Below are 15,229 nucleotides of genomic sequence, written 5' to 3'. Positions count from 1 at the left end.
GAATTACTCAGTATATAGAGGAATCTGTCTGACTCTGATGGTGGATGGAGCCAAATAAATTGAGGCAGAACCACTGGATTATGAGTGCAGTTCTAGCATTCACAGAGAGGTGCAGCTGCTTGGTGGAGTCAAATAAATTGATGATTTAGGAAAAGCAGAAGATTTACTTTTACAATTTTAAAAAACACTATTATCATAGTCACAGTACCCACCACCTTTTCTCCTGCCACTCCGTCCAAAAGTGTAGCTGTTAGGCACATACATCTTCATTATCTGAGGCATATGCTGTGTGGCCTTCCATGTGAAGGGTCTGTTGTAGTGGTGCTTGTAGTGGAGCTGGCTGGTGCTGCTAATATGCCGCATTGCCTGCAGTTGATTGATGGGAGACAGCCCTATCCTCCTTTTCTTTTGCCAAGCATTCAGATGATACCATATCATGACGACCCACAGGCACGGATACCCAAATTGATACACACCTTCCCTCACAAGTAACCTTTCTTGTATATATGGGAGATTAAAAGATAAGCTTGTTGCTTTTCTGCTGTAACATAACTCCACAGTCCTGATTTTATGGGAGGGTTGAGACCGGCCCATACTTCTCCTCCTTCCCTCCTTCTTGGGGTCTGCTTGCTTTACTTTGCAGGTTATGCTGCAAGGGTGCTGGTCACAGAGGAGCAGGTGCTATTGATGTAGAATTGTGCAAATTTGCACAACCAATAGCATGCGCTTTCCAGATTGTATTTGGAAACAAATTTACTCTGACAAAATGTTAGCGTCTGAAGCTTGCTGCTTCCAGTAAACCATGCTTGCACTTGACAAATGTATGGGTTTGTCCATGCCTGTACTCTCTTCTAACCCCTCGCTATTGGTCGTATTGTCAATGTAGAGATGTCTGTGTCACGATTCTGAAGCAATGAATGAAGCGTAGTCTTTTTCACAGTGTTAATTGTCTTCTGTTATCAAAGAAATAAGAGTTATGGATTTTTTAAGATGGAAGTAGTAATATGCAGGCAGACATGTTGGAATGGAGTGACATACATGATCTAAACAGCATAACACTCAAAAGATCTTAAAAGACGATGTAGAATAAATGTCTGATCACATATAAAATAATTGTAAAATACATTACTTTATATATATGTTACAGGGCCTGCGGTAGTGGCCCTGTGGTTATGGTCAAGTTGCTCAACTCATGGAAAGAGCACTTTTTGGGCGGCTTCTAACTTTGGCGCCATTGGACGAATCCTCAACAAACTTTGCAAAAAAGTATATGTACACCTCAAAATGATTTTGCAAAGATTGGTGCGATTTCATTCAGGAGGGCAAAATTATAGGGGGGGTCACAACATTTCTGAAATCCTCATATACACAATGGAAAATATTTTGCTTGCGGCTACTGCCCAAACCGCTAGACGGATTTTCACCAAATTTGCACCAGGAGTAGCAGCATGGTCCTGGAAGCACACTTTTGTAAATTTAGTGTAAATCCATCCAGTAGTTTTTTTTTTAAAAAAAGGCCAAAAAGTAGGTACACAAATTAGTGATATCTGGGTCAGACCTCAGACTCATTTCCCAATTTGGTGTCTGTGAACACCTCTGGGCCGATCATTGGGTGGCTTGGTGTCTGTGGACATTAAAGACGGGTGCTAATTAGATATTCAAAAACGTGAGGTGCGTCAGGATTTTTTAAATGGTTGCCATATTGGATCCGCAGACATCACCGGACACCGCGTACAGCGCAGTGAGGAAAGGGTCTAGAAATGCATTTGGGGTTACTTTGTGGTCGAAAGAGGGCCTGGAAAGTGTAGGGGTGTGGAAAAGTATTAATAGGGAGGTGTTTTCATAGGTGAATAAATGGTGCTGCTGCCGCAATGTCCACGGTCACTGTCCTTGTCCACGGACACAAAAACATCTTTGGGGTCATCAGTGGGATTGGGGAGGTACTAGGTGAGTCTTGCTATTTGATGGTGTACTGTACATACTTGTTAGATGGTTTGATTGTATTGTGGTGTTTGTGGCCAGTGGCCAGTTTCTTGAGGGCATGGCCGTAGGCCATTAACCCAAGATTATGACCACTGGTCACAAGCACTATAGTAATATGTGTATAGTAATTGTAGGTACTGTAGGGGGAATATACTGTATTAGTAATATGGTGGGATGATATAATTGAAGTGCATATGGTATTCATGATTGCAGTAGAATTGAGGATAGTGGTGATGGAATCTATTGGTCAAGAAAAAAACAAAAGATAACACTGGGTATGGATACTTAATTGAATATGGAAATAAAGCTGGAATCTCTAGTTCATTTTCTGTGGAAAAACCAGTATCATGTGTTAAACACAGTGGTTTTATACATTTATTTGCATTCAATTTTATGTATACATTTACTTTTTAGACCCTCATAAACAGTACATTGGAAGTACAATGTTGTTGTATTGACATGACATAATCATGAGTCATTAAAAAAAACAACTACAGTTTAAAGAATATACATATTACAGAGTGCATGTGTGTGGTAGCATTGATACATGTTGTGATTGTAGGTGTGGTAGGATGAGGTTTATAGTGAAAATGTCGACTGCAAAAATGTCACACAAAAAATGTAGACTTTTTTTTTCGAATGTGTTTTTCGACATTTTTTTCGACATTTTTGCATTCGACTTTTTTCAATATTATAACTGTATACTGTAGGATGTTTGTTTGAGAGTGTTGTAAGTAAAGATATGTTTAAAGTAGTTAGATACCCGTAGGCATATTCAAACTATATTGGATTTTAGATGAAGTATGGCAGTAACAATAAGTGTTATGGTATATGTGAATGCATTAGCATGAAAGGGGTTTTTAAAGCAGTTACATACCCATCTGCATATTCTTGCTGTCTTTGATATTAAAATTGCTGTTGTACTACTATGGATGTAGTTAGATATCCGTTGGCATATTCTAACGGTTTAATGTACCATACTTCAGTGAGCAAGTTTGGGGTGAAGGAATATTAAGTAGGCATTTGTTAGATTTGCCTATGTTTTGGAGTAACAGATGTGTTGTTACATTCAAATCAACCACCTGTTTTTTTAACATATGCAGTATAGTGGTCTGAAGTGGTTCTTGCACCAGAGTGGTAGATTATGCGTACTGTTGTGAAGGTTTTCTTGCCAAGAGATATTTGCTGGAGTGTGAAGCCAGTGAGTTTACATTTATTTTTGGTACTTTCTGCATTGTTCCTTAGAAGCATTAGTATTACATTTTGGCCTTGTGAGTTTATTTGTATACTGGAACAATTGTCTCAATTGCAAAAAAGGCATAATATGCCATGATTTGCATTATGGAGAAGCTGCTGAAATGGATTCGATTCCCAATTTGGTCTGGATACGTACACAAATCATTCATTAGGGATGTGCTCTTATGAAACATGATTGCAGAGAGTGCATGTATGTTCCCACGTGTATGAAATCTGGAAGATTTCCTCTATCAAATTGATGCATTAGAAATATATCAAATGCATCAAGCCAAAGGCTCTCCAATGAACATATGGGAGAAAGGTGTAGAAGCACGTTCTTTTCCTCTACTTTTTCCTACAGGAAAAGGAGGTAGATATGATGAAAGATCCACACAGTTCCAAAATATATCGCAGCCTATCTCACCAAAGCTGAGAAAACAGAGCTAAAAGACCTCTGGGATGACATTTTAACTGACAAAACACTGTCACAAAAATTGTACTTCTTTCAGTATAGGTTATCTGTAGTCCATACATAAAATGACTGCAGATAGCCGAGGATATCTGTAGTTCTGTACCTGCTGCTATAGAAAAAAACATACAAAAAATAAATTGATACCTTTTACAGCTACATTGACCTTGGGGGTGAAAAATCACTGGCCATGGCTCGAGGTCTCCCATCCATGCAGTAACCAGGACCAATGCTGCTTAGTTTTAAAGCAAGATAGCTGCCAAACACTACCAAATCATTAGCCATGGCCTTTGGCCATGACGGGTGGGCATGAGCACTCTACATTTTTAAAAACGTTCAACCCATCGCTCAAATGCATTCACCAATCACAAACTGATTTTGACCTGTTTTGACCGTGGTATTGTTATGTATAAAATATTGCAGACTTTAAAAGCTCACAATGTTTTTAGGTAATATGCAGTGAATTTAAATAGTTTTTTATCGATCACACACTTTGGTTAAACAGCGTGCTACAAGCCCCTTGTTTTGTGGCCAGTCTCCTGGTCACTGTTATGATGGATTGCATGACCCCAACTAACCACATTTAAGTAGCACTGAAAAGGGAAAAAAATGACCGGCTGAAAGAATAACATGTTCCCATGAATATACACATAGTAAGTGAACATATATCATAGAGTGAAATATACCAATGTAGTTCCAATGACCTACCCCTTAGAAGAAAATGTGCAAGTCAAAATAGCATTGTACTTTAAAAAAAGTAATGAACACCAGAAAAATAATCTGTGAGAGGAAATGTTTGAATAAATATGCTGGAAAAGTATAAAAGGTGCCCACCTTTTAAACCCAGCAATCTGATGTGAAATATTCCCTGGTAAACAAAATCTTAATTGATAACAAGTGTTGCAGTCTTGTGGGTAAGCGTCTGCATGGTGAACACGACAACCTGAGAACAATTCTGGTAGCCAAATACTTGAGCAAGCTTGCCAACCACAAAAATAAACCAAGGGGTTGTGTCCATCCTCTGAAGAAAGCTACGGTGTCTGCCCACGTGTGTCCTTTACTTGTGCGCTGAAAAGCAGCCTTAATAAGGGGCAAATAACTGCACCAGTGTCCATGATTGCAAACTCTCTTGCCACATCGTGGGTAAATACTCATGACTTACTTGCCCTTTTATCATTTCCCCTCCTCACCCACATATCTGGGTTTTATGAATTCTCTGCTTTATAATGATAACTTGAAAAGTACACATACCATATTGTCAATCAAATATATAAATCTTTATTGAACACCACCACGGCTATCTGTTGTTTTTATAACCGTGAGTATCAGAAAAACTGCTGAAGAAACAACTGCTTCTATAGTTCCCAGGCCTTTACCAAGTGCCTCCATCTTCTGTGCCAGCTCCCCCCACTTCCCAGATGACCTCCTCACCTCCCCTGCCCTCTCCCTTCCCCCCCACAACACACGCTGTTTCTGTGATGCAGTTTGCTTTGAGATGTTAGCTATTCGCTGATATAGCCAAGTTTCCAGAAAAGCTTAATGTTACAAACTCAGATTCTGGACCCCCTCCAACTTTCAAATTTACTTGGTGCCCTTTAGTCATCCCCACCACTAGACTGATGGCATTTGCAGTTTCCTTTACCTGCAAATCTCTTTTTTCCTGCGTTTCAATTTCTGATAACCTTGTCTATATCCTTGGCTATCTTTCGCATTGAGACAAAAAAAAGATGGCAGCTGTTTCATTTCTAAAAAAAAAAACCTGGTTTTGTCAATTTACCCAAGATATAGCTATCTATTTTGGAGGATGTGGTACCCCCTCACCATCAAATATTTAAAAAAAACTATTGCATGGAATAACCCCAAACCACAAAAAGGCCTCTTTTAAATGCTTCATGCCCAAGTTGTTTTGGACTTGGTCCAAATCCACCCAGAGGTTTGGGATGTGCGGTCTGGCAAAAATTGACCTTTTTTTCTATATGAACATGAATAGGAAGTAGGTCACAACTGTCATTTTTCATTTTTTTGTCTTCTTAAAAACTTTTTTTTATTTTTTAGCAAATCTTTACAAAACCTTGCAGTATGGAGGGGCTTACGCATCCTTAACCAACTTCAACTTTTCAGACAAACATGTCACACAAGCCAAAGGTTATTAACAATAGAATTGTTTTAGGTATCTATGAGAGTCAAACTCAACTTAACTATTGTGCCGCGGGTGCTGCCCTAAAATACATATACATACATACATATATATATTCTTGGGACTTAAATGTACTATCTGTATTTGTCTCATATATCTTGAATTGTATCTGTTCAGAGTTTTTACTTTGAGACCCCCCTGTGTCGACTCTTTGCATTTTTCTGTAACTCTCTGGGACAAGCTTGACACAATTTGCAGTTCCATTAGTTGGACTGACATATGTGGGATCATTGTGTTATTTATCATAATTGCACACAGATCTCTATGCTACATGGTTTGTTGACACCACTGTCATTTCTCACATTAGCTTGTAGGTTTTAGAGTCTATCAATTCAATATTCCAAAGACAGTAATTGAATGAATTTTAGATCTCCTTTTACTTTCAGCTATCTAATTTTATGTTTTCTTTCTTAGTTTTATATGTAGGGTGAGCAATTTTATTGCTATGTTATCTAGGAACTTCATTTTAAACCCGTAGCTATACTCTATTTTAGTGATTTTTAAAGTGTTCCTCCTTTTAAAATGCACATTAGACCAGTTACGATTATTGCTCAGACATGATTGATTTTCTAATTAGGGTTTTATCCTTTGTCGCAGTCTTGTATTTCAATTGTATTATCATTTGTATAGTTGTGTGTATATAATTTGTTGTTCCTACATTAAGGCTATGAATGCACTTAGCACTTTACTTATCCTTGTATAGGATTTCTATGCTGCAATAATTCTATTTGCACATTACCCGTTGGGGTTAGTTATTGCGATTTTGCACATGCACTTGCATTTTATGCATCCCTATATGCGATTTATGCAAAAAGCAGCCTGTGATGCATCATGGCACTTGCACTTTTATCACATAGCCTATCAACAATATGATGTATGATAATCTCAAATATATGTCACTAGCTACATAGACACACAGCTTTTCGCAATTCATTTATGAATTGCAGGAATAATATTTTACAAATTATCCAGGATTGCGACTAGTGAACAGTATGTGATACATTGTTTTTTTGTCTGCGTGTTTTTTGACATTAGATAAACGTGTTTTAGATTAATAAATAAACACGATACACGCAGCACTACGCATACATATAGACCTAACTTAATACACACTTAAAATCACACATTCACTTAAAAAAATAATACATCTATAAACGTAACATGTGCAATAGGAGGACACTTACTGAAGTTTAAAATGTGGTGTTTACATGTTGAGAAAAGCGATATATCGGCAGCCAATTGAATCTGCCTAACAAATGTATTGCATGCAATTCAATGTTTTTTAAGGTAACCCACTGTGGTTTTAAACACTTTTAAACATGGCGGATTTTGTGGGGAAAAAATGGCTACCCTTGTTCTGGACAATCTATCCATGTATACCATAGAGAATATATGGGTTTAAATGGACTTCTTTTGTGTCTGCACCCTCATCGTGATCAAGAGGCTAGCTTTGCCGCAAAACACGTCGTTGTCCGCATTTTTCTCTTGTCCATGGCATTTCATGAAAGAACATTTTGGACGTTTGGATGACTGCTGGTCTTTTTGCTACTCTGGGTCCAGTGTGGAATCACCAGGTGGGTTCGTTTTCTGGAGTGCACTCCGACAGCCTTATACTGTGGTACAAGGCTATTCTACACATATATATATATATATATATATATATATATATATATATAGTTCAAAACTCCTAGAAAAAGGAGGAATATACAAAAGAACGTCTTTGGTGAATGTTCAATATTCTTCTTGGAAGAGAAAACAATGCTCACCATCTCTCCTTCTATTTCTGCTCTAGCTGCTGATTCGCTCTGGTCATTGCCCTCTTCTGCGTTCTTCAGACTTTTTCATCTCTGGCTCTGTATCTTTAACAGGGGCCTCAGCACAATATTTCCTCATGTCACTAAGATGTAGCCACGCTCTTCTTCCCCTCATTTTCACTGCCAAGGGTGTTGCTACTTCTCCAGTATAAGGCCCTTCAAACCTTAGACTGTGCCATTTCCTAACACAATTGCAACAGAGGACCTGCTCTCCAAAATATAATGAGTGATGTTGAAATAACCTATCTGGTACAAAATGTTCATTTAAGTTTTCAGTGAGTCTTGCTGAGCTCCCCTGTCTTGCCTATATCTGTCGAGATGTACATTTCAGAGATGTAGTCTTAGCCATCAAATAGTCATGCATCTCTTTACCAAGCACTGTTGCTGAATACTTAGCATCTGTGCAGGTGCATGTAGGAGGAGCAATTGCATCCTGTCATCAGCTCATGCCGTATGAAGTGGTGGTCAGAGCCTGGCTGATTGCGTAAGACAAGAAGAGCCAAGGGAAGGAAAAACAACCAATTTTTGTGCAAAGTCTCTTACATTTATGCAATGCGTTCCTTCAAGAGGCCGGATGATAGGCAGATGAAATGTGTGTCTTATTCCCAATAAAGATGTAATTTGTGTAAACACTTCATTTACAAAATAGGGCCTGCTGTCAGAACGTAGGAATTTGCATACTCCCCATCTAGGAAATACCTCTCTTATGAGGAATTTTGCAGCGGATATGGCATCTCGATATGTGCATGGTCCTGCCTCTTTCCAACAGGAAAAAGGGCATAATACCATTGGTTGCCATTACATTTTGAAGCATATCCACGTAATCAATATTCAAATGCAAAACTATTCCAGTAGGACGGGGCATTGTTCCTCTCACCATTCTTCATGTGTCACTCACCGGCAGTGCATTTTTGACAAACCATACAATTAACATCAAAATTAGCCACATCTTCATTTAAATTTGGGACAAACCACTCATCTAAATAAGTTGCAGAAAGACATTCACTTGTGGTATGAGCTGGATAGTGTAACAGGTCCAGCTCTACTGTGAGCAGCTAAAAAGGCATGACAGGTTTCCCTGTACTATCCTGTCACCACATCAATTCTGCTGGGGATAATGAAAACCCCCTTTTTCTCCTCAATGCTTGCTCTTCTTGTGGCACGTGTCTCTGCAACTCTACAGTCTGTGTTACTGGCAGTGTGTCAAACAATCTTTTATCATCATATTATGTGTGTACTTATTTGGGGCAGTTGTAATATCTAATATCTCAGGCAAATATGCTGTCCTTTTGACTTCTGTGTCTGCAGCTTTGTTGCCATGGAAAGTCATGTTTGCACCTCTATGCTGTGCACTTTGCCATGGTGATCACCAAGGGACATTCGAGCACTTGCAAAATCCTCTCTAAATATTGCGCATGCTGTTTCGGTGTGCCGCCTGCACGCTGAAAGCCCCTCATTTTGCAACGTGACAGTCCTGAGTGTACTGTTGTCATCATGCAGTCAGAGTCAGAATACACCATTACCGCCTGATCCCTATGTGCTTCAGGTGCCAAAATCAGGGCTACTAAGGCAGCTGCGTGCACTGAAAAATGTGCTGGCAATCATAAACTTTCCGCTACCTCAACCCTTCCACTACACTATCTGTTGCCTTCGCTGCTGCTGTCCCACTACGTCTTGCTACAGTACTTTGATCTATTGTCAATGGACCATCAACCAAGAGAACATACCCCTTCCTAGACCATTTCCTTGACATGGGGCACATCATCATAATAATCAGTGTAGGTAGCGCAATCATGTACATTATCTCCCTCCTCCACTGTTACTGCTATACATTGTGCAGTGGTCAGTATGCAGCACCTGACAATTTTGATTGATGGATTGGATATTATGTCGTCCTAGCCAGATGCTCTCTATGTAGTCAAGGTGCTTGTGGGCTTTTCAAGGATGGCAAAAAGAGCATGATCAACATATAATGTAACTGAACAGCCTATTGTTTTATTGGATGATTTCTCAATTGCAAAAACTGCTGCAGCCATGGCTTGCTCAGATGGGTGATGGCCTCTCATTACTGGATCTAAGATCCTGCTATAAAATGCCAGTGGTCTGTGTGCCATTGATGTTTTCTATGCGAGAACAGTCATCGTCACAAGCCCATTTGAATGGGAGAACAGGAAAACGTCTTCATTGTACTCTGGATCCCTAACATGGGAGCTGTGCTTATTGCTTTTTATTAATTTATCGAAGGCATCGGTCATCTCGCCTGTTCATACATCATCATTCTTCTCTTTCAGCACGTCTTTCAGTCTTTCTAAGAGGGCCGAACATATGTGCTATAGTCGAAGACCTATACGCAACATTAATTGTCCAAAAAACTGATGTAGCTCTTTTATTGTATTTGGTCTGGGTGTTTTGGTGATAGTTTCTGCTTTTTCAGGTGTCACCTTTCTCCCTTATTTTGATATTATCTGACCTTTCCACTTTGTATCCTTTTTCAACCAGTACTGTCAATAGTTACACTGAGTCTTTCCAGGCACTTTTCCTCTGTGGCACTACAAACTAGCACGTCATCCACATAATACTTCACTGTGTGTCAGTTTGTACATTTCCCCATGTGGGAGATGACTGTGCTGTAATCTCATTCTTCAAGTAAACACTGGCAAATATTGTGAGTCTTCATGCATGCAGATTTAGAAAAAAGGATTTTTCAAGTCAATCACTGTAAAATATTAAGCTGTAGGTGGCATGTTACATAATATCGTTGCTGGATTTGGCACTAATGGGAATTCTGCCTCAACAATATTATTCAAAGGGCTCAAATCAGGTATACATTTCCAAGACCGTCCTTTTACCTTTTTTATTAGGTACACTGTTGTACTGCATGGCGATTCTGAAGGAACTAATATACCTTGTTGCACCAAGGTGCAAAAGTTTCAAAGACACCGTCATCAGCTTCTTTGGACATGGGATACTGTTTTACTCGAGGTAAAATGGTACCTTTTTTCAGTTTTATTTTGACTGCTCGTACTCCATTTAATAAGCCAGCGTCATATGGACTGCTAGTCCATAATGAACTTGGCACATTTGCCATATCTTCCTGCAAAAATGGTGATACTCTCCTCACCAGCCATGCCTACTACAGTTCATCCTAACAGATCACTTCAAGTGGAGATGGGAGAGAATCAGGCACTTTTTAGAGTATAAAGTTTACCTGACTGTCGAAAGAGCATATGGGGGACTGTCAGATCTGACGGATCTGGCTTACAATCATACCAAGCATACCCAACATCTTTTTAAATGCTCAACACTTGACTGGTTCTATTGCCAAACATCCTTCCAACCCAGTCAAGTGAAGCAGCCTCCTCTTCCATACCCCTCACCTTCTGATGGCCTATATGTTCCTGCACCACCTGCCTTGCCTCCATAGCCTACAAACTCTACACTATGCCAGTCAATACAGCATCTATACCAGTGGGCGCAGAAGACTTAAGGATGTTCTAGACCTTATTTGATTGCCAACATGGTATGGTCCTTCAAACATGCATAGAATTAGCAGCCCTGCCCCATTGTACTCTTGTGTCAATGTGGCAGAGTGCCATGGTGGGATTAGGGCAGTATGGCTGTAGGTTGTTGCTGATAGTGGGCCTGCAGCTTCTTGGACTTTATCCACTCATCTTACTGTAATAGACATGAGTGTAATGGTGTTATCATCACTTTAAACTGATGCTGCAGAAGGCAGAAAGTGGAAGAGAAGATGGTGGCAATGGCAGCAAATGTGGAGGATTTTGCTGTAGAGCTGGTTGTGAAGGTGTTGGTGGCAGAGGTGGTACCAGCATCTTACAGGAACTCATTGCTCTATCCACCACTGACCTCATAAAATTATACAGCATCTGTTTAGGAAAGAAGTGAGTCTAAAGTCAGAACCTGCACATTGAAGTTGCAACAGGACATTACACAGCATGGAGGGATTTCTGTGTGCAGAGCTGCCACTTTCTCCTATTCCATTAATGAGTAGTTGATCCAGGTGAACTGTGAATTCAGTATAATTAGCATATTGTTGTTGCATTGTGAGGATAACAGTAGAGACATAGGTATTTATTTTCATTTTTATTCATAAACAACTTTCACCAAAGCACTGTATAATTGTATAAGATATACAGTAACACATGCATGACCAAGCCTGATTTGCATAAGGTATTTTTCATCTAAAATGGCATGGCAGACTGAAAAATGGTGGTCTGCAGGATTGCCCAGAGCCCTTACCAGGAGTTAAAATTAAGTCACAAACTTTCAAATATCAACATACAGCTCTGCATTTGTCACCACAAATGGAACATATATGCTGAGTCGTGAGTCCCAAGCTTGCTGCACTGAGAAACCCATGGTACACCTCACTAATTACAGCTAAAGAGCCTGAGATATGTCTGGGGTAGGTTGTGGTATTGTGCAGAAAGAGGTAGCCCAGCTGTTCTGGCTGTCCTGCCCATTGTGGGGTGGGACCAAGCCTGATTTACATAAGCTCTTTCGCCTTCTGTAATGCTATGACAGGCTAAACAACAGTGATCTAGAGGGTTGTCGAAATTATGAGTACCAGAAGACAGTCCACATGCGGCAGGATGTTAAAGTTGAGAAGTAAATACAAAAAAGGCCTAAAAAAACGGAGTGAAAGGAGGTGAGAGTTGATGCAGAGTGTACTGACAGGGGAATGGTGTTCCACAGTTGCGGAAAACAAAGGTAAAATGAATGGAAGAGGGACTGATCACACGGTGTAAGAGAAACAGCCAGAAAAAACAATGATGAAGAAGGAAGCATGCGACTAGAAGAATAGACAGAAATAAGCCAAGAGAGATATGGGTGCAGGTAAATGAAGACACCTAAAGACAACACATAAAAACAAAACTGGAGACAAATATTAAAGAAGAGCCTTTGGTGAGCAGCAAGTGAAGGGGGGATGGGTTTGTGAGAGACACGCAAACAGAAAAGACTAATACTTAGCTGAAAATATAATTAACAGTTGACAGAGCATATGTAGAAAGACTTGTTAATTCTCTGGGGCTACACCACTTCACCAATCGATCCCCTTCCCACTACCTTACATCTACCCACTCCTCCCTCTACCCACTCTGCTCACTTACCTGCCATTCTTCCACCTCAGTCTCTCACCGACCGCTGTGTTTTATGTCCACCATGAAGATAGAAAAATGACTTTCTTTTTTCTACGCTGCCTGGTTGCCATCTCATTTTGTTGAAATTCAAAACCACTCTGGACCTAACCAAAGGTTATTAGCAGGTGCCGCGAACCACACTGATTGGGAACAACCTTCCTTTTCTACCTCACAAGAACTCTTCCAATTTAAAGTATTGGCTTATGGGTTAAACAGTTCTCCTGCCACATTCCAGCAGTTGATGGATAAAGTCCTAACACTGGGTTCTAGCTTCTCTGGAGCATATTTAGATGGCACCATCACACATAGCAAGACCTAGCCCGAAAACCTGCACTTTATGTGATTACAAGAGCCCACATGAGAGCAGATTTAACAGCCAACCTCAAATAATGTCACCTGTCCCAGTCGGCTTTAAAATACCTGCGATATTTTATGGTAAATAGACTGATTCATTGACAGAATAGGTAAAAGCAGTACAAGCAACACCAGTACCAAAAGCAAAAAGAGAGCTTCACATTTTCCTTGGAATGACCGGCTATTACAAAAGATGTATACCAAATTACTCTATCTTGGCCGCAAGTCTTACAGACATGCTCAAGAACTCACATCCTCAAAAGCTTGTCTTGGAGACGGAAGACCAACAAAGCTTTGAATGCCTCAAATAATCTTATGCCAGGAGCCTGCGTAAAAAATGCCTGATTTCAATCGAAAATGTATTCTTTAGACAGATGCTTCTAAAGTTGGACTCAGAACTGTGTTGTTACAAGAACATGATGGCTTGGAACATCCTGTTTTATACACAAACCAGAAATTGTTCCCTAGAGAACAATCATATGCCTTGGTGGAATTTGAAGCCCTAGACATCAAATGTGCAATTCTTAACTTACGCTACTATCTCACCGGAAGGAGATTCTGGCTTGTGACTGACCACTCTCTCCTAACCTGGATACATCTGAGAAAAGGTTTGAATGACCGAGTCATGCTGTGGTTTTTAGATGTACAACCATTTTGTTTCTTGGTAGAGCATCAAAAATAAAAAGAACAAGGAAATGTTGACTTTTTCAGTTGATTTCCACTTCCTATTCAAGGGGGAGCCTCTCAGTTAATGGGAGGGGAATGTGATGGATCGGGACAAATCATCCCTTCTCCCCATAGAGGAGCCACACACTTTGAGGCTAGGGAGGTGAGTCTGCTAAGCAATACCGTCCCTCTGGTTCTGGGCAAGTAGGACTTCATTGGGAGTGACTCTCCTCTCAAGGGCAAGGACTCTAATTCAGCAATGGAACTCCCAGTCCAAACCTCCTTGTCTGCTTATATGGATATTGAAAATACTTTGGCTTATACTGTAAAGGCTATAGTCAACAAAGATACTTCTTTGTATCCATTGGCTTCAGGTAATGCTAAACACCGCCTAAATACCATTGTCAAGGAAGACACAATTCTTGTTGTTACAATGATGTGAATGAAGAGAGAGCTAATTCTGAATGGAGGAGACGAGGTTCCCACAGAGGGAGGAGAACAATTGCTACTCAGAGGTGAACCTCTGTAGCAATGCGGTCCTGGAGGGGAGGGCCACGTCAAGCTGCAAAGTCAGCGGTGGTGTGTTTGGAGATAGACCCGATAGCTGGAGCCTGTGCAGTAGGTGCCTTGACGGAACAAGAGGCTCCGGTCATGGAATGAGACTCGAGGGGAAGACAACCGTCTTCTCTGGTGGTTCGACCACTGATGAACAGTGGTAGGCCTGGGGCCCTGTAACGGACACTGTGACCAGAGACTGGAGCAGAGCCAGGATCGCTGAGCTCCGCCCAACAAGTGCCTGTTCCATTGGAAGAAGCACTGTCTGGAACACAGCCGCTGTTGAAGTGTAGATGCCAGGAAGTTCTGAAACGGTTGGTTTCACTGAGTACCGAAACCAACCCAGGTATAAAAAACGATGGGAAACTTTACGAACATAGCATGTCACGGCTGGAAGAGCGACCAAGTGTGCAAGAGTTTAAGCAAGTTTTTCAGGCTCACAGCCCAACAAAAACAGTGGAAAAGTGTTACGAACACTGCATGCCTTGACTGGATGGAAGAGCCACCAAGAGTATGAGCATTTAAACAAGTTTACCAGGCATACAGCCCCACAAAAACAATGCTGAAAATGTTATTGACATTGTATGTCACAACTGTAAGAGCCATAAAGAGTGGGAGAAGTTGAGAAAGCTTATCGGGCACACAGGCCCCTGAAAAAAGAGTGAAAGATTGAAAATTGTATGCTAAGGCTGTAAAAGCCGAGCAGGCTAGTGAATATTCCAATTGTAAAGTGAAGGCATCCACGCGAGGAGCAGAGAAGTGTGGGGGAATTCCAACACCTGAAGGTGGGAAA

This window comes from Ambystoma mexicanum, chromosome 2q (assembly GCF_040938575.1).
Source record: "Ambystoma mexicanum isolate Mex_15411 chromosome 2q, UKY_AmexF1_1, whole genome shotgun sequence".
NCBI classification, from domain to species: domain Eukaryota; kingdom Metazoa; phylum Chordata; class Amphibia; order Caudata; family Ambystomatidae; genus Ambystoma; species Ambystoma mexicanum.
Note: the sequence above shows the minus strand (reverse complement) of the source record.